Genomic DNA, 22,628 nt, shown 5'->3' on the forward strand with positions numbered 1-22,628 from the left:
GAATTGACAATATAATTCACCATACAATTTCTCAAATTTCAAAGATGAAACATCCACATTTTATTTTACTGTACTGCAGTTATGTAAATACTGCCAGTTGTATAATTTCTGATATACAGTACGTAAAGTACATACTAATTTCATTGATTATCATGTTACTGAATGCATTCTGATCATGTTATGATTACCTTTACATGTTAACTGCCATCTGTTACTTTTACAGCTGGGTTATGGTTGAAAAGGGTCCTTGGACTGAGCATCTATATGGCTACCACAATAAGTCAATAAATACATGAAGTAGTGGATTTCCTGGACTTCATGAGGTCACATCATATAAGATGCTGGGGGTCTGTAGCAAAAGTATACCTTTGTATTAATGACATTGATTTACTGTCTATTCAAAAAGAATCCTAAATCATCAAGTGGGGGTAAATTATGATAACCCGCCATGACTTTAGCATAGCTGCCCTACTGCTGTACCTCTAAACTAATACACTAAACTCACACAGGACAAGAAAGAAGGGGGAAGCAAAATGGCCTGTAGGAACAAAATAAGAATGATCAAGATGGAGCACAGTTAAACGGGGTATAAACAGACAGTTTCCACTGGGGTAAGTCATCTTCAGTATTTCAACAGTGTCATTTTATATGGACAGCAATGGAATGTTTCTGTCTGTGGACAACCTCAAGATTCACATCAGATTAAGTAATCATATTATGTTGTATAGAATAAACAGAGGCCTGGATAAAAGGGCAAAATGGTCAAAAACTTGGAAACTGCATTTTTGTGTAAGGATCATCAAGACACCACACATAGGGAACATAAATAATGAAGTCATGTTCAGGATAGAAAGCATGTCACTGGAAATGTGGCAGTTTGGTAGTTAGTGCAGGGGATTAATGCCCTGAGCCAATACTGAACTATTTCCTGTAGTCAGGGTTCTGAGTCTTTCCACCACCTTTTGCTTGTTGTGTGGCTCTGAGAAAACCACATAACTAGAGAGTACTCCCAGGTCACCCCTGAAAAGGTACAGTTCGTCAGCTTAACAAATAGATCAATGCAAAAACATGTCTATATTATTTTGGAAAGGGTTAATCTACATCTACTCCTCCCCCTCCAAAAAAAAAAAAACTAGGAAAATAATATTTTCTAATGTTTATATTTGAGCTTTGTCTTCATTATCACCCCTTGAAAATTTTCAGCTTGCTGGTATGTCAAAATTCTTGGCCAAAGCTGTTTTAGTTAGTTTGTAGAAAAGGCTGACTTTCCTTTTCTAGATTAATTCAAGTATACATATTTTTTACATCTTAGCTCTGTTTATTCTACCTCCTCCTGACGTTTTTAGCTTGCTGGTCTGAGTGTTCTTGGCCAAAGTTGTTTCAGTGGACATATAGAGAAGGCTGGCTTTCTAAAACAATCTGCCTTTTTCTATTACATTCATACTGTAGTAGCTAATCCATCTAACTTTCTTTCTCAAGCATTGTTCATTTTTCTTTCTGTTCTCTCCTCTCTTGTCTTACATAAAGGTCTGTGCCAGCCCCCAGCTATCAACTAATCACGCCTCTCCCTCCTGATGGGCATTCTCTCCAGCTGTGAGAGCAGTCTCTCTAAGCAAGCTGAAGGAAGAAAGGATACCTACATCAAGGTATAGAAAGTTTCTCAGCCTGCATTAATAGCCTTGTATTTTACATTTTTAAATTACTGCTTCAAATATTCTTAAGTCTTCTCAAATAATTTTATTGGCGTTGGGTCTATTGCTGTATGGACCATTATAGGTAGGCACAAGTGGCTTGGGATGTAGTCAGAACCAACCCTTCAACTCTGGTCTCAATTTAACAGTGCCCTTTTCAAATATCATCTGTTAGTTACCATCCCATTAATAGGTCATCATCTCTCCCTCCCCATACATACTCTGTCTCTCTTCTCTCTAGTTTCTTATTGTTATGCAGCTGTAATATATATTTTTTCCTAGCTGCACAGAAATAATTTTTCTTTAACAATAATGAAGATAACCTATACATTTTGAGTACTGAGTACAGCAAATACCACTGATAAAAGTTAAACTGAATAAAAACTATTTTCTGCAGTAAGGATATCTTCTCATAGTGGTTTTTTGGCCAAACTACAATATTGCCAGGTGCAATCAGTCCCATTCACTCTTGGTGCACTTGGGCTGACTTTGCTCCCCTACCCTAATCCCATATCACACCCACCCTCACAATGCTCTAAGTTTATTTCTCACCTTAATCCCACCCTCACAAACATACTACCAATTCACAACAACTTTCTCCACAAAAACCTAACCAACCAATGACATCATCTTATGGCTCCTTGTTACTATAACTGACAATACCTGTTCTATACTCATCACTTAAAGATGCTTTCATTTGAAGCATCAAATACCCTAAACTTTCCACTTCCCATCATGATACTGTGTCTCACTCTAACCTCTGTCATACTCATGTTATTAACCTATTCTACAGCTTACCAAGCACACTTCCCTGAATACTTCACCTACTATGAAAATACACATGTTTACAATGAAACTCCTTCATCCATCCAGTTCAATATAGGTCCCCACATGTATAAAAGTCACCTAAAGTACTCCATACAAAGGTACTATCATCACAGAAACTAAAACAACACAATCATATAAGCATGCTACTGAATTTACTGCTATCGGGTGACATTCATACCAACTCTGGACCCTCTAAGGCACCAAGTTACTCCACAAATAATAAGTCAATCCTGCCCAAAAATGAAACTCCTTTCCCAACAAAATAAAAAATAGCAACAAGAAACTCAGTCAATTCCATACAAACAAGAAGCATTGTAAACAAAATTCTAGAACTACGTGCATGGATAAAACCTCAATCCCCTGACATATTAGCAAAAACAGAATCTTGACTAAAACCTAATGTCAGTAACACAGAAATACTGCCCCCAACTTTATCCTTAGAGCTGAAAGACTAAACAAAAAAGCAGGAGGAATAGCAATAATGTACCAAAGTAGCATAAACCTGTCACTTTCCCCATCTACCCTACCCTCCTTCCATAATGCCGAAATACTTCTAAGTAACCTAAAACTAAACACACAGAAATATGTGTGTTGGCCCTTAATTTCTAACTTGGAGACAATATCAGTACATTAGAGGACATCCTCTCCTGGTTTATCTGATAATGTACACACAGACACAATTATATTAGGCAATGTTAACATCAATTTGCCAAATCTCATCTCTGAGATAACAACTTCTAGTATAAACCTGTACAATTTCTCCCAACATATCAATGATCCTACTAGAATCAATCTGAAAAATTGCAAAACTACCACCCTGGACTGGTTTATTAAAAAGTCACCCTAACAATATAAGCTCCCATAGCACCTTAGCTAGCACACTAAGTGTTCATCTGCATATGTATACCACAAGATAATGTTATATTTCCAAGGAACACACATAAAAATCCTCTCACTACATGAACAACTTTGACCTACAACTAACACCTCACTACAGTCCACAACTGGAACATCCTAAAAGTCTTGCCACTAGATAATGCTGTTGACTATTTTAATAAAATATTTATGGAACTGCTAAGCAGCATGCCCCTTTCCAGGCTTAAAAGAGTGCAAAACCACCCTGATCCTTGGATCACTCGACTACCAGGAAATTAATGAGGAATAGAGATAAAGCCTGGAAGACATGGCTCAATAACAAAACAGAGAACAATCTCCAGCAGTATGAATACTTACAAAATAAAGCCAAATGCCAGATAACACATGACAAGAAAATGTATTACTCCAAATTGCAGAATAGATGCTACAAAAATTCTGGAAAATTCTTGGCCAGCATATCTAAAATACTACATCTGGATCAAATGGACAACCAAACCCCAATCCCCTCTGCTCCCCAGAAGAAACAGGTAATGCTTTCAATGATTGCTTTATCTCTAGCATTGCTAAATTGCTTCACAACGATACTTAAAACATATCAACTTCTACTAATAATCTGACCACATCCCACTCAGTTTCACCCCCCAGTTCCATTATATTTTGTACTTTCTCCTTTCAACCAGTATCTATCATAACATTCAAGAAATATCTCAAACAAATTAAAGTGAGTACACTTGCTACAGATGGAATTCCTAGCAACTTCTTAAAAATAGCATCTAACTCAATTTCCTTTCCAGTATCCATTCTGATAAATAAGTCTATTCAGGAATCCGCATGTCCCACCCTTATGGAAAAAAATTCACATCATCCCACTTTGCAAAGGAGGTAATTTCAATGATATATCCAACTTTAGACCCATTGCCATTTTCTCCCCTTTTGAAAATCCTTGAAAAATGCATTCATAATCAATTAATGACTTCAAACTGACAACCTCCTCCCTCCCACACATCATGCTTTCAAACCAATGTACAGCATTACCACAGCTCTTAAACTTCACCAGAACTATTAACCTGGCCAGAGACAAAGGCCAGCTGGTTTATGCTGTGTTTTGGATAATTCCAAGGCCTTCAATACCATTTCCAATAGCCTACTTCTAAAACAACTCTCTTCACTTGGCCTATCAAACTCTTCCACCAACTGGTTCTCCAGCTACCTTTCCAATAGACTCCAGTCTGCTAAATGGATTAATTCTTACTCATCTTTCTTACCCATCAAAACTGGTGTTACCAAAGCTTTCATATTAGGGCCACTGCTGTTCAACATATTTACCAACAACCTATAGTTCACCGAATGTCAAACGTCCCTCATACAATATCCTGATGACTCCACATTAATCTGTTTTGCTGGTAAACTAATTCCTCCACAGCACCTCACCAAAGAGTCATATTCATCAGTTGAAAGTTGGCTCAATAACTCCCAGCTTCTACTCAATCCAAAAAAAAGGAAAAAAACCCACAACACTGCTACTAGTCCTCCCAATACCCCTTACACACCTCAATCAAAATTTCACAATAACAGCATCGGATAATACCCCCGTAGAAGTCATCCCCCATACCAAGTTACTAGGCATTACAATTCATGATGACCTAAAATTTGATTTAAATGTGCAACAAGCTATCAAAAAACTCAGCAAAAATTAGAGGCACTATATAGAACAACGACAACAAAAAAAAGAAAAAAATACTTAACTGATTTAGCCAGAAAACTCTTGGACTCTACACGCCTACTCTCCATTTTACTACATGGTTTCCCAGTACTGCTTAACCGTCAAGCTTCCATCCAAAATAAACTAAACCAGAGCTGCAACAAAATAGCAAAACTTGCCACTAACTCATCAAAGAGAACCCATCACTGCTTAGCTGTAAAACAGCTTGATTGGCTTGAATTAGCAAAGCAACTCGCACACATAATATACATACCAGAACAAAGCAAAGCCCTACTAGACTTACAGCACACATACACCCCTGCTAGGCCACTATGAACTGAAACAAAATGCTCCTCGCTACTTACAAACCACACCTGTCAGGAGCAGCCTCTCTCTATTCCAGCTACATAGCCCACTCCTGCAAATCTATCCACTCATCCCTGAAACATACTAGCAACCTTTCCAATTTCAAGACCAATCTAAAAAAATATCTGACACCTGGAACTGTTCATGCACAACTGTCAAAACAGATACCTGACCACCTACTCACTATAACAATGTCTTTCTCACTCTAATATCTTAGCAGGTAGTAATGGCCCAACATCAAAAGCAGCTCTCACTTTAATGCTACCATACTAAAAATATAATTTCTTCTATCTCTTCAGCCAACATTTGCTGCTATTTATTTTCCTTTCTTGTGTCCTTTCATGACTTTCTCATCTTTCTAATAATTCTAATTATTCTAATAATAATCAGCTCTCTCTCCATGCCTTTAATTTCCGTTCTGCTCTATACTCCCCCTCTTCTAATTTTCTGTCTAACTGTAACAATTAACTAACTAACTAACTAACTAACTAACTAACTAACTAACTAACTAACTAACTAACTAACTAACTAACTAACTAATTAACTAGCCCTGTCTGGTTTGGCAGCAGAATACTACTTTTAGCTTCATTTATTATTAGAAATATAGTCAACATTTTGATTAACTATGTATTACTTTGCTTGACATAGGTTATCCACTTCTGCATTGCACCTTGCTACTTGCAGTACATAATGTATTATTAATATTTCCGTAAATGTATCTCAATCTGTGTTCTTATTTGTTGTGGGGATTTTCTCCCCTTGTATATAATTACTTATCAGCTACTGTAAAATGTTTTTCTGTGTGTTTTTGTTTACCCTTTCTCCTCAACTCATTATAAAATATTTAATCTGTTGTGGTGCTTTCTCCCCTTGTATATAGTTGTTCAAGTACTGCTTAAATGTTTCTGAATCTGTTGTGGAGCTTTTCTCCCTGGGCCTCTGTTGAAAATGGGACATTGGCTCAGTTGGACTTTCCCAGTTATCAGAGGACAAATAAATAATATATATATATATATATATGTATGTATATAGGTGTGTACTGTTAGGGGGAGTGTGGTTTATAAAAACAGCAAGGATTTTGAAACTTCATAAATGAATACTGAAACTGCATTTATGGTTGCAACTCATTGTGTGTTAAACCTTCCTGAATATCCTGAGAGATCTGGTCTCCAGGTGAATTTCGTGGCATCCATGTCTTCAGCACATAATAAATGGGTTGTGATCAAAGACGCAATCATAATCATCTATATTATAGCAAATTAATAAAATTGTTTTCCTTTGAGAATAAGCAATACAGAGTAGGTGTGCTTCATCTGATAACTATTACTGCAAAGTGTCCTTTGTCTACACAAGGGCTTTGGGCATGAAATGATTCACTTTAATCTTAGGCTAATTATCATGTCTTCTTTTAATTATATGCCACTTAACTCACTCAGCTTTCTTACCAGCTTGTTTCATGTTTCTGTAGAGTGAACTAGAGGAAACAAACATACAGTGACTGCTCTCTTGCTTAGAGAGAAATGAAGAGAAGAAGCAGTATCTTCAGTTTTCAAGTTAAGAAATAAAAAATAACTTTGACTACCAAGTGCAATTAAGGAAACCAGTCAATGCATTTTATCTTCATTTTACTAGGCGCTCTCGTTTTCTCCCATATGCCAAAGAATTGCCAATCCTCTGAAATATTCGTAGATGTGCATGTCATGTGAAAGTGACTGAGTGAGTCAGTTTGTCAGTTAGTGAGTAAATGTGTGTGTGTATGTGTATGTGTGTGTGTATGTGCGTGTGTGAGAGTGAGTGTTTGCATCTTTGTGTATGATGTATGTGTGCAATCGGGTCTATATTAAATCAGCAAAACTCACTTCAACACACTGATTTCCGATCTTCACTGTACCACGATCTCAGTATGAATAGTTTGACGAATGGAATGTTCAATGTGAGTACACCGAAAATGCCATTCGCTGAACTGAATTTTTGATGAAGTAATAGGGACTCGTGTAATCATGCACACATATGTGCATATATGCTTGTGTGTTCATATGTAAGTTTGTGTGTGTGTGTGCGTGTGTGTGTGTGTGTGTGTGTGTATGCATGTATTAATGTGCACACATGTTTGTGGCTGTGTGGCTATGATCCACAGCTTATCTAAACAATCCTATCTTGGTCTGTAATTAACTGTGCAGTAGACTGGTAAGAGAAGTTTTCATTTGAATTTATATTTTATTTTTTACTACTGTTTTTCATTGTTTGTAGGAAAGAATCAATGGCTTGTGGACAAGAAGATTTACTTTGATTTAAATTTTTGTTACCCTTAATTTTCACAGTTTGTTGTTAGAAAGGGATACATTTTATTCAGACAAACTTCAGCCATCCCAAGGGGCCTAGTCAGTTATAAATTCATACTTACTGCAGAGAAGACAATCCAGAGCTTACCTAAACAACCCTGTCTTGGTTTGTGATTGACAGTTCAGTTGCCTTGTAAGACAAGTTTTTATTTGAACTTATATTTTATTTTTTAACATTCTTTTTCTCTGTTTGTAGGAAGAAAGGGATAGCGTGTAGACAAGATTTATTTTTATTTGTATGTTGTAGCTTTACCTTTTATTTTTTATTGTTTGTTGTTAGAAAAGGGACATGTTTTAGACAGGCAAACTCTAGCCAACCCAAGAGGCCTAGTCAGCTATAAATTCACACAGACAGCAGAGAGGACAATCCAGAAGAGCTTATCTAAACAATCCTGTGTGGGTTTGTTACTGACTTTGCAGATGTCTGGTAAGAGAAGCTTTATTTGAATTTATATTTCATTTTTTATCGCAGTTTTTCATTATTTGTAGGAAGAAAGGGATAGCTTGTAGACAAAAAATTACTTTGATTTGTATTTTGTTGTTTTACCTTTAATTTTCACTGTTTGTTGTTAGAAAGAGATAGCTTATAGACAAGTAAATTATAGCCATCCCAAGGGGCTTGGTCAGCTATAAATTACACAGACTGCAGGGAGGGCAATCCAGTGCTTATCTAAACAATCCTGTCTTGATTTGTGATCTATTGATCTTTACTGTTAAAAAGAGGCATGGCTGTGAGCGATAGTGAATTCCAGCTTTTGTGTAAATTTCCCAACTTGGATGGACAGAACAACAATGTTTTTGTTCTTTATTTAATATTTAGTTGTATATTGTATGTGTGATTTTTCTTAGAGAAGTTGATTTAAATTCTCTTTGAAGTCTGTGATAACTGATTTTGATCATTTTTTTCTTTTAGAATTCTTTATGCATGCATTTGCAGCGGAATATGGATTCCTTAAATGAGTATGCCATTAATGATTTGCTAAAGCACAAGTATCTTTTACAGTGTACTAAATGATATTTAAAGGTTACACCTGATAATGCTGGTGATCTGTGTTCATGTCAAAAAATGGATGATTTGTTTACCTTTATTAGTAGTAAATTTAGACTTACTGACAATGATTGCACTTTTGCAATTGGCACAGGTTAGAGAACTATTGTTACATATATTAATGACTGGACTGACGAGATAAATAATGTTAGGGGACAAAGCAAATAGACTATATCTAGGAAAGACTGTGTCTATTGTCTGTAAAGATCACTAAACCCCCCAACTGAACAAGATAATACCACAGACAACTTTGGAATTCTGAATACAGTTATTTAGCTATCTGAGGATTCAAAGTGTATAGAAGACAATAAAAAAGAAAGAAAGGAAGGGGTTCACAACAAATAAAATGAAAGAAAAAGAAACTGATAAATATCTGCAAAGCAAAGAGAATACATACTAAAAAATGCATTGTTTTGTTGTGTACCTTACAGATTACAGAGAATGATAACATTTTTCTGTCAGAAAGCCTTCAGTCTACAGAAAAAGACATCATTTTTTCCAAAATAGAAAGTAGGGAAAAACAGGGAAGGTGCAGGTGAAAATGAAGACATCAGAAGTGAATGTGGAAGGATTGAAGAACATTACTGTAACAAAAAAAGAGGATAAAGACAGACGTTGATAACATGGCTCAAACTGTGGATATACAAAACCAGTTGGATGAGAATAGTATACTTGCAAATGTAATAAGCAAGTGGAATTAATAAGATTAAAGGTGAATATCATTCCTTTGTAACAGTTGATACAGCAGATACTACTGAATTAGAAGCTGAAAATTCTTCATATCTGGTCAGAAAATATATTCTTGTAATTGAAGATTCAATCATTAGAGGAGCTGATACTTACATATGCAGAGAAGATAATGAACATATAATAGTGTTATGCTTGCCAGGACCAACGAAAGATCTGAGAAAGGCCTTAGAACGCCTTAATATAAGGAAGTATGGATCGGTTTTTACTCATGTCAGTACAAATGTTCTCATCCACAAGGACTCTCTGACTGTCAGTAAGGAACTTAGAGCCGCTTTAGACCGCACTGCTTATACAGGTGTTAGAACTTGTTTTTCATAAATCACATATAGGAAGGAGAGGCAGGTCACCATGAATGCAAAGAGATTATTTTGGGTAAATACCTGCATGAAAAAATTGTCCCATTTAAAAATAATGGAAATGGGTAGAGCATCCAAGCCTAATTTTGGGCACGTGTTCAGACAAGATTGAGTGCACTTGTCAAGATCAGGGAAGAGAATTTTTACAGCAGATATTTTGTAATATTTGACAAATGCAAAGCAGGATTTTTGCCAAATCAAAAATGTAACAGTTCACAGATAACAGCATTTGATGCATCTCTGATGATTGTTAATGACAGGAGCATTAATAATAAAGTTTTTTTTTTTTAAACTGGAAAATTTGGTATGTTCCTACAAGATTGATGTTGTTATTGTTTATAAATATTTTTACTACACCAGATACTCTTAACAAAATCAGGTGGAAGTGTTATGATAGGGATTAAAGATAGTTATGAAACCTGTGATTATTACATGTTCAGTGATAACACCAGTACTATAAACTGTGTCAGTAAACACAACCCTGAAATATATAATAGATGTTGGAGTGTATAGACTACCTAATTCAAGTGCTGATGGCATTTAGGAATTTATACATTTCTTGCATGAAACACAAGAGGGAAGCATAATAATGGCTGGGGACTTAAATTTGCCATACACACACACTGGAATAATATTGATTCAACAACATAAGTAAGGAAACTATTCCCAATGCATGTTCAGGAACAATTAATTGCTTTTGATTGTAAAAAAGCCCACCAGGGAACGGAACATACTAGACATTGTTTGTGGTTTTAAATAAATTACTGTTACTTCATGTCAAGTTGATGTGTTGTATGTACAGTGATCATGAGGTCATAAAGGTTATTTTTTTATAGATAATCCTGCCAAACTGAAATCTAAAACAAATGCACAGAAGATTAATGACTGATTATATAGAAACAAAACAGTCACTATGTAAAACTAATTGTAGTGATGTTTTCAGTGGAAAAACTTCAGAAGGAATGTGGAAAGTTTTGAAAGAGAAATTGTTTGAATGCAAAAAAAAATGTTTAACATCAGGTCCTTGGCACATAATGTCAGGAGGCTATAGTTCCATAAGAACAAAATACTTAATTAAAATGAGAGACAAAACATATAAGAAATTGAAAATGGGTTGAACTGCAGCTTTGAAACAGAAGTAAACAAGCTGGATAGACAAGTTAAACATAGTGAGAGACAAGATTTTGAAGACATTTTATATAAAGATACTGAGCACAACAGGAAACCATTTTATAGATAGATAAGCTGTGGAAGGAATAAGGGCCTACAAAGTGATAAATGGTGTAGATATATTTGTAAATATAGATATATTTGCTAAATATTTTGCAAAGCAGTTTAGCTCCACAAAGGGGGTGATAAATTGTCCTACTGACATTCATGTAACTCCATATACTGAAATCAAATTAGATTATATTGAAAAATAACTATGTAAACTGGATCCAAACAAAGCACAGGTAGGAGATGAAATTTGTAATAATGACCTGAGAACACTTCAGCAAGAACTTACAGTACCATTTTATCTATTATTCACTAGGTCATATAGGTCTAGGTTGGAGACATGCGCTTGTTAAACCTGTCTTTAACGGAAAGTGGAGTTGGAGAAACCCAGAGACATATAGACACTTAGGTTTATTTTCACATTGTGGAAAATAATGGAGGAGGTAATATTGGATAAGTTATTGTCAGAACTCGAAAGGTTGCCACTTGAAACCATGTATCAGCATGCATTTGTTGAAAGTTGCTCTATTACCACCTGTAACATGATGTTCTATTACAATATAATAACAGCTATTAATGAAAAATTGTGCTGTGATGCAATTTATATAGATTTAACATCAGCATTTGCCAGGATCTTGAAAAAGCACTGATCAATAAATAGGTATTGATGTACTCTTGATAAGCTGGATAGCTGCATGGCTTACAAATAGGACATGGCAAGTATCATATAGCAATTAAAATTCTTAGTTACAGTCAGGGTACCCACAGGGCTCTGTCCTAGGCCCATACTTGTTTTGATTGTATATTTCAGATCTATCTTTTTCATCAGAGGTATTCTACAGTCTGTATGCAGATGACTTGAAATTGGGTAAACTGATTACATATGTTATATAGATAGGGCATGACTACAAAAGAGCTTTACTAAATTGACCATTTGGGCACAGGGGAGTAATATGCTGATAAGTACATCAAAAACTAAGCATATGTGATTTGGGAGGTATAAACTGAAAGTGAATATTTAATGCAGCACACAGTGATTGAAACTGTAGATTCATTTAAGGACCTGAGTAAATAGATCAAGCTTTGAGTTTTTTCTAATCATATGAACCAATTGGATAATGATAGTTATAAAATGATAGGTTGTATAAAAAAATGATAAAGTCTAAGAAACAGAGATGATGAAGTCATTGTTAGTTACATTAGAACCAAACTTGAATGTGGAATAACAATATGGAAACCTTATAAGAAAACAAGCAAGAGTAAACTGGAAAGAGTACAGTAGAAATATTCTAAGGGCATTCATGGTTATGAAAATTTAAGTTATTATGAAAGACTAACATATCTGAACTTGCACAGTGTCTCATATACATATTTAAGAGGAGACCTTACTCAGGTATGTAGGGCGTTTAGAGACAACTATCCCTGGGAATGTTTAGGGTTATCAAAAAGTAGTAGAGAATCATCAGACAACCTATGTAGAAGATTCTGTAGGAATGGGAAGTGTACTAATTGGCTCTCTGAGGGAGTATCTGATGCATGGAATAGACTACCAAATTACATTAAAGCAAACACTAATTTAGATATTTTTAAGAACAGCCTGGACACTTATTATGGGAACAGCTGGTTTGGTATATTGGCAGGCTAGAAGAATGCCTGTGCTTGATGTGTAATGTGTGTGTGTGTGTGTGTGTGTGTGTGTGTGTGTGTGTGTGTGTGTGTGTGTGTGTGTGTGTGTGTGTGTGTGTGTAAGTCTATTTAAATTAAAGTCATTGTGGGCAGATGAGCACTGGAAGGCAGTGAAACTTCAGACAAGGTAATGAAAAAGGACTCTCGGGAGCTATAACAACAATTCTGCTTAGTAGGAAGCTCAGTGTGAAGCATGTACTTGGGTATGGTTGGTGAAGATCCACACTCAGGGCAGCAGTGCATATTTCCTACATGCACTTGTGGCTGGGTTACAGTTAAGAAATGACTTACTGTTGTTATTCTTGTTTCTAATGCCTTTATATATTCTGTACAATTGAGTAGCTCTTGGCTCATTTATACAATGTGAAGTACATTTATTGAATAATCACACTTTTATGAGCTGTTTAAAGTACACTGCTGTATCTATATCTTTATGTTTGTTTGTGGTAGCACTTCATTCTGGACACACTCTGTTACTATGCTTTTACGTTAGGAGGACTGGGATTATTCATCTAGTGGCTGTAGGTGTTTGCTGGTCTTTCTGAGGTGGGAAACCCACAAAAGGACTCTGTATTTTTTCTTTGCACTTTTCTTATAAAGTGTGACTGTACTTCAGCAGTTTAAAAAAACTCTACTGTTTGCTGCTGCTTTGCACTGTAGTTTACAACTGCATTTGTTGCACTTTGTTTCACACCAACTGCTGCTTTTACTTAATTTAAGAAAATATCTGTTTCTGTTGTTTGATTCTGTTGCTATTATTAATTCAAGAAAAACTGTGCTGCTTTCTACACTGTTTCTTATTTAATTAAAAAAATATCCTGCTTTTTTTCTGTTGTTCTTCTGTTGGCCATAGTATAGGCTGGATTCAGATTCTGTTTGTAGACTGAGCAATAAAAATCAGGACATCTTTTTTGGAGAAACCCCCTGTACCCTTGTGGCAAGAGCATACAGTAGGACTATCTAGCTGAAGGTTACTAGTTCAGGGTTCAGTCTGATCTATTTCATTGGAACTTTTACATTGGTTTCATTGTATTAGCTGCTTTGCTCTTGCTGGCACATAGCGCACCACTGATCAGAGGGGGTAACTCTTACAGGTTATAGACGCAAAAGTGCCAGTAGAAGTATTTTCCCTTAGAAGCGGCTGCTATCTAGCAAAGCAGTTCTTGAATAGCTCTTAGCTATTCAGTAAACCACCTAGCAGAGATTTTACCTTTTACCTATCAACATCAGACCCTACAGATCCCCTCTTTTATACACCTACTGCACACCCCATAGGTTAGTCACCCTAAAATAGCTCCGTGCATGAAACCCCCATCTTTTTCTCCATAGCTGCTGAGATACCAGGTTCAAACCTTCCTTTATGGGCTGTTAGTTTCCCTCTGTTTCTCCTGCTAGCCTGGTGGACATGTTCTTTTTTTTGAGGCAGTGTAGCAACTGCCTCATGCACACTGACAAACCCTTACTCCTAAATCACTTAAGCACAATTTGCGAGAGTTGCTCCTACACTAAAAATCTGGAATCACCACTCTGCCCAGAATAGCAACACTAAACAGGTTGTCAGCTCACACACCATGATGCCTATTCATAATATGCACCCAACACATAAACCTTCATATGTAGAGGTACTCCAGAAACCTACTTAAACACCAGAGACCTCCAAAACACAAACATGCTATACCTAACTCAACATCCAAAGTGACCAATATACATAAAAACACCAGCACCTGTGTCTCACCAAATAAGCTCTTAAGGCAATGCACAACTCCAAATGTTTTAGTTATAGGTGACTGTATACTGAGACATACAGATGCCCCAATCACTAGGTTGAACAAGGAGAAAGTTACGGTCAGCTGCCTGCCTGGTGCAAGAATTCACCAGATCTCACATGCACTCAGGTATCTCAACAACAAGTACTGTTATGACTCTGTCATAGCTCATGTTGGTGTGAACGACTTGAGATGTACCTCTCTGGACAATATGAAAGAGACATGATCGAGCTCTCTGAATATGTGTCCCAGGCAGGTATGTCCCTAAGTCTGAGCAGCATTTTACCCCCACCTAGGATTATACCACAATATAAACAGAAAATGATTGACTTCAATAACTGGCTTAATTTCTGGTGTCATTCTAAGGGGATCCAGTTCCTGACAGCCTCAGAAGGCATGGTGAATAGACAATGCTGCTTTGCCAGAGATGGTCTTCACCTGGCACCTCTAGGCTTTCGGTTGCTAGCTAAGGCACTTGCCTCCCCCATAATGCCTTTCTTAGGCAAGGTCACAACAATGAAATTACCAACATGAAAATATCAAACACAAAGAAACTAAGGGTCATGCTGCTAAACACTTGGAATTTACATCATAAACTGCACTCTCTGGAAGCTCCTCTCCTGGAAGATGATGACAGGTGTTGATGTCTGTGCAGTCACAGAAACCTGGCTCAAGGTCGCAGAAAGTACCCCAGCCTTGCAAAGCTACAATGCCTTCCACACTTTCAAACCGCAAACTGTAGGTGTGAAAACAACAGGAGGTAAAGTATCTCTCTTCATTAAAGATAATTACATCTTCAGACTGCTTAGACAAGAAAACTCTAGGACCTACTCCAAGTCCAAATTACCAAGGATAAGACCCAATTTCAGGTCATCATCAGTTACAGGTTCCTTTCCATGAATGAAGATGCCCACCCAACTTATTTAGACCTAGTTGGGACAATTAAGGTACAACCTAATACCCTAGTCATGGGTGACTTCAACTTTCCTTCCATTAATTGCGAAACTTATATGAGCCAAGAAGCAGCAACAGTGTGCTCACGAGTTAAAACCAATGACAAAAAACCTCCAACAATGCCTCGAGCAGTGATCATCTAAGGTAAAAACCCCAAATGAAGTATCAAAGCATGCAAAAGAGAAATTTAAATTTTATTAACCAACTTCAGGACTTCTTCAGAACCATATAAAACAGTTTGCCTTCCTTATATACTCCATTTCTTAAAAGCCACACTAATCAATTAGCAACTAATCAACACATAAGTACATACTAAATTACCTCATTTAAAAAAACTATTTCCATGACTAATAAAATGTTTTGATTATAAAACCAAAGATTTGTTTTTTTTTAAATGGGCATCAGGGAACAAGTATCATTAATACCAGGGACAGCAGTGGCATTAATCCTGAGCTGCCAATAAAGTTCCATCCTCTCTAGTTTATTCTCCCAAAACCCACCCCTAATATCTTTATCCACTATTTGTAGTATCCCGAAGTAGAATTTTTTACAGGTTGATGCATTTTTTAGATGTCTAAACAGGGCATTGTTTTCATTCCCTTGTTTAATGGCATACAAATGCTCATATATTCGTTTCCTCAGTAACCTTTTGGTTTTACCAACATAAAAATATTGGCATTCCTGGCATATTGCAATATACACCAACCCCCTAGACCCACAATTGCCAGAAGCAAGTTTGACCTCCATAGGGGGCTGACCAACTAGCATTCTTGATTCTTGGAGAATATAACTACAATATTTGCTAGCTCCACACTTCTCTGTTCCTTTGGAATTTAAATTGGGGACCACCGGGTGTTCTAACAAAAATTTTAAATTCAAACCTGTTTTATAAACAAACTTGAGATTATTACCCAAGATATCAAAAAATGCATTATTACCCTTAAATATCACCCAATTCCTATTCTTAATATCCCTAACTCTTCCACTCAGTTCTCCATAAGTCAATACCATTAGTAAAGGAATTCTTATTATTCACGGGTTTATTCTCTAAGGGTGGTGCCCCTAATAGAGGCCTGTATCACATCCCCCAACCTTCTATTACCTGCTCACAAGTGTTCAGAACTAACTGAGGAGGATATCTCTCATCCCTGATGTTTTATAATCAAAACATTTTATTAGTCATGGAAATAGTTTTTTTTAAATGAGGTAATTTGGAATGTACTTATGTGTTGATTAGGTGTTAATTGATTGGTGTGGCTTTTAAGAAATGGAGTATATAAGGAATGCAAACTGTGTTTTATAGGGTTCTGAAGAAGTCCTAAAGTTTCAGGATGAAAGCACTTGACCAGAATGTTATTTTGGTTAATATAGTTTTAATTTCTCCTTTGCACACTTTGATACTCCGTTTGTGGTTTTACCTTAGCTGATCGCTGCTCGAGGCATTTTAAACTTATATGAGCCCAAACTCACTCACACAAAAGTTCCTGAGCTTTGTTAACTCAAATACCCTGAAACAAATGGTGCACTACCCCACAATGGGGCTCCAATATTCTAGACCTGGTCCTCACCAATATGAGTGAGCGATGCAATGTCTTAAGTGTAGGGCCGACACTGGTTAAATCCAACCAAAATCAGTAATTTTTGAAGTAGTCATAGCAATGAAACTCCCCAAAGGAGAAGCCAGGCTAAAAAAACTTCACCAAAGCTAACCACACCCTCCTAACGGAAGGTATAACTGACTTCCAATCTACAGTTTATACAGATTGTATTGATGGCTATACTAAGGTATACACAGGTGCCCTGTATAAATATCTACACAAATGTGTAGACACAGCCATGCTGGATATAATTAAAGCAAGATCCTCAAAGAAAAATAAAGCATCCTAGTGGACATCTAGCATTAATAAATTATACAATAAGAGAAAGAAGCTGCTGCCTAAAATACAAAAGTGAGATCCCAGAACTGGAAGATTACCCTCCTCAGCCTAAACAAGCATACAAGACAACTCATAAAATCTTCAAAGAGTAACTATGAGAAAGATTTTGCAACCATAGCCAAGGATAACCATAAGGCTTTCTTCAGCTACATCCACAACCTAAAAGGTAGGACTCAGATGTGTGCTGAACTGATTGTGGATGGCATCACACACACTGACCCTGTGGAAATTGCAAACCTGCTGCCAGACAGGATTGGTGAAAATTTCACCCCCATCCCCCTCCCAAGCATACCACAAACCATGTCTTCACCATCTCCTCCTCCCTGCATCTCCAAGGCTAAGAACACAGCCTCCATGGGTCCAGATGGCATTCTGGGCTGTGTTCTTAATGTTCGAAAACAAGAAATAGCTACTCCTTTAGCCACTCCATTCAACCAGAGCCTGAGTACTGGCTTTGCTCCCACTGAATGGAAAACAGCTACTGTTATCCCCCTCCACAAGGGCGGCTTGGCAACAGACCCGAGTAAGTATAGACCCATAAGTTTAACCAGCCTCATCTGTAAGGCATGGACCTCATAAATAAGGATATAGGTGACCGCCAAACCTTGGATCCATCCCATTTTGGTTTTGTCAAGGGCAGGTCATGCCTGATGAACCTGGTGTACTTCTCGAGAACATGACCATAGATGAGGGCAAAGCTGTGCATGCAGTCTATCTTGATTTGGCCAAGGTCTTCGACACTATTCCACATTCAGGCATCATTGACAAACTAACCCAGTTGAATATCAACCCCTATGTTGTCAGGTGAGTTGCAAACTGGCTCACAGATTGACAGCACTCAGTCAAAGTGGAGACTTTATCTTTACCAGGAGATCTGTCACCACTGGGGTCCCACAAGGGTCAGTGCTGGGACCCTTTTTGTTTAGCATATACTTTTCAGAAGTCCAGGCCAAAATGGAGGGGCTTTGGCTAATCAAGTTTGCAGACAGCTGCAAATTAGGTGCTAGCATTGAATCCCCTAGCAACCCTAGCAATGTCAGTGTACTTCAAAAGGGGCTTACACAGACCAATGACTGATGCCAAAGCCATAGTCTTAAACTAAATGCTAAAAGATGCATCATCATTCCCTTCAGTAAAAACAATGTCTCTGCTGATTATAAAATAAACAATAATACCCTAAGTACCAATTCAGTAGTGAGAGACCTGAGAGCACAAGTTAACTTGACCTCAACTCTGACCACCATGTGTCTACTGTGGTGAGGAAGGCATTCTACGCCACTCACCTGATTTGCAGAGGCATTGGCTCAAGAGCAAAAGAAGTTACAACTCCGCTGTACTCATCCCTCATCAGGCCTATTATTAAATATAACACTCCCTTTGGTATGTGCTGTACCAGACACCTGGAGCAACTTGAGAAATGTCAGAGATTTCTAACTAAGAAAATTCAGGGTCTCCAGTACATCTAATACAGACAGACTGAAGTCACTGTCACTGTACTCAGTAGCGTCTGGTTTACAGGGCTACATATAATCCAAATCTAATGGAAATGCTACACATCTGTAAGTCAAATAAGACTAGAGTCACCCATTCCAGGGACCTCAATCTAGCCTGCAACATAAACAGGACCTGCTGGAGAGACATATAAATTTATCAGACGTTGCCACTCCTCACTCCTCTGAAATAGGCTTCTAATCCATATCAAGCAGATTAGCTCCATGACCCTGTTTAAGCGCAACTTGGATGACTGGATGGGAAGCTTCTCTCCTGGACATGGGTAGTCCTTGCTAGATAAACCATGGGCATAGACAATATCTCTCATCTAGTATTATATTGGGATTTAACAGCTAGACTTGTAAAGATCCTCAGGTCAGTAGCCTAGTAACATCCTATGAACCTATTCATATCTGTATGCCTTTTGTATATAGTGACTTGTTTGCTACCAATGGTATGACTCAGGAGACCACACCCCTGGTTGCCAATTCACATGGGTTAGCACTGGTGGGATTCAACCCCTATATATCTGCTACCATCCTTCTTCCTCTACACAAGCTAGCAGTGGTGGGATTCAAACACCTTGTGTATGCCACCATCCTTCTTCCTCTACACAGGTTAGCAGTGGTAGGATTCAAACCCCATCTGTCTGCCACCATCCTTTTTTCTCTGCACAGATCGGTAGTGGTGGGATTCAAACCCCATCTGTCTGCCACCAAACTTCTTCCAATAGGTTGGTAGTGGTAGAATTCAAACCCTGTCACTCTCTCCTTGTTTACAAGCAGCAACATGCTAGTAAACATTAATTTCAAAGGATTACAATATGTATAAATTTAAAAGGCACTGTTCTACAAGTAAAGTTTTAACATTTACATTGTCATTTTATGGAGAATGCTTATTTCCCAATAGTTGCATGAGGTTTTCTCCATTTATGTAACGCGCAGTGATATATAGGATAGGGACTTCTATATTTTCCAAAGTTTGATGAAACAGTTTCCAGACTTACAGCAATTAGTATATACCCAAACATCTGTGAGGCTTTGTATGCAGGTAAGACCTCAGGGAAGCTCTAACACTGTTTTTTTAGCAAATGTATGTTTCAAAATAAAAGGTATCAGCTAATGCCTTGTACATACATGCTACAGTCTACACTAGTTTTACAGTTTATGTATGTATTTATTTTGTGTTATCGACTTTGTACAGTGTAATGCCATGGATGATGAAATAAGCACATTATCAGAAAAGAAAGCCAAAAGCAATGGGGAGACAAAGGCCCAAAAATAGGGGCAGGTTTTAATTATTGCTCTTGTAAACTTAAAAAAAGTTGACAGAATAATACATTTTGCATTAGCATGTCTGTCAATATTTACTAAATGCAGTCATCGATGACTTCCCAGAATGCCACAAAATTTCCAAGTAGCAGACTAAAAATAAAAGGTAAAAATCTGGACATTCTGTGAAGATCTGGACAGTTGAGAGGTATGATTAAGTATGTCCTGAAACTTGGAACTTTGAGATAGTCTTTTTTTATTTTTTTTTAGCTTCTCTTAGTATGAATAGCTGTTTAATTACATGCAAATTTTTTTTGTATTTGGTGTATTTTATTGGCTGTTTTGAATGTTTAAATTCATGGAACTGTTAGTCTTGAATTTGATGCATTTATTGGTGTTTTTTAAGCCATGTGATATGTCTGTTCTTCCATAAATGTTTTTTTTTTTATTGGTCTTAATCTGAAGATGCACACTGACAGCTACATGAAAGCAGTAAGTAATCATATTAAACCAGTATGGGTTCACATGTTTGACTATCCCTATTTAGCCCTCTAATATTATAATCTAGCACAATAGTGATGTCAATAATGCAAAGGCAAACAATTTGTCAAGACAGGCACATGGATGATATAATTTAAACATCTTTTTTAGTCCCCAAGCTTTGTGTCTTGAGGGGCTCTTAAGAAAGCTCAATTGAGGGGGGGGGGCGTGGCCAAGATGCCAGACTGCTAGCAGCACTGAACATTAGCTCTGCTTAGAACATTTTTATTCTGACAGGAAATTTAATCTAATTTTTGGAAATACTAATCCAAAAGTATAGAAGTATAGGCTAGAAACATTAAAGATATTTTTCAAAGTAAACTAAATAAAGTTAAAGAAGCTGAGGTAAGAAAAGGGATGGTTAAATGTTATAATTGTAACTATTGCCAATATTTATTTACTGATAGTAGTGAATTATTAGTGGGGAAAACAGTACTCCAAGTCCCAGGGAGGTTTACTTGTAAATCAAAAAATGTTATTTATTTATTGATGTGTTCAGAATGTAGATCATTTTATGTGGGAAGAACAAAGAGAGAACTATACAAAATAATTTATGAACATAATTATGCTATTAGTAATGGAGATACAAAAAATGTTATGAGCAAACATTATGTTGATAAGAAATGTAAAATTAATTTTAAACGTATAGTTTTGGACACTGTGCATCAAAATAGTCAGTAAATATTGAAGAAGAACTAGGTTGGCTAGAATATTGTTGGCAAGTTAAACTAAATGCTTGTTTCCCTCCAGGTTTAAATAACAGGGAAGAGTTTGTAATGTATTTAAAACGAAAGGGGTTGAAGCATTAATGTATGCATGGTTACTGTGCATTTTTATGTCACTGTGCTTTTAAATGTTAAATGGTGTTTTAAAATGTTAATTAATGTAGTATTTAAAGCATATGTTTTATATGGTAAAGCCATAGTCTGAAGAAGTCTCTTGCATAAGAGACGAAAGCACTTACTATTGGCTTGGATTATAATAAATTTCTTCGTACTGATACAGCTTTTGTTTACTTTTTGGAGTTATTTGCTTGCTGCTTTTGTTGGAGTAATCCAAAAGTATATCAGAGGATTTGTGAATATAGGTCCTTTATTATTTTTCAAAAATTAGTACTAAAATATAAGTTTTTATTTTTTCCCGTCAAGAAGTTTTTCCTCAAGAAATCCAAGTATGAGTAACTCGAAGAACTCTCATCAGAACAGTGTGGTAAAGAAGGAGCTGCAAACATTAATAACTACTATTCAAGAACTATCTATAAAAATGGACAAACTAGAGAATAAAATAGATACTATTAAACAACACTGTAGTAAGCAGCTGGACATTCTTAGTGAAATGGCTAAAAAGCATTCTGAACAAATTGCTTCTATCGAGGAATCTGTAACAGATATGGATGGCAGACTGATGGAATGTGAAAGTCAAAATGAGTTTCTTTTGAAACAGAATACAAAACTAACAGAAAAGCTGGAAGACCTAGAAAGCAGGTCATAGAGAAACAACATTAGAATCTATGGAGTACCAGAAAAGGAAGAGGGAACTGATATGATACACTTTCTTAATAACTGGCTTCCAACAGCACTAAATCTTCCTGAAGCCCTTTCCTTCGGTATAGAGAGGGCTCACTGGTCTCTAGCAAAACCTGCTTCAACAACAGTTTCTCCTAACCCTAGATCCATCATTATTAGATTTTTGTCCTCCCAAGATAAGGATTTGGTTCTGAAGTCTGTGTGGAATAATTCTCCCATCAAGATAAAGGACAACCTCGTTCATTTTGACAATGACTATACGTCTTCTGTCATATCTAGA

This window comes from Protopterus annectens, chromosome 6.part1 (assembly GCF_019279795.1).
Source record: "Protopterus annectens isolate FY-2018-M chromosome 6.part1, PAN1.0, whole genome shotgun sequence".
NCBI lineage: Eukaryota > Metazoa > Chordata > Ceratodontiformes > Protopteridae > Protopterus > Protopterus annectens.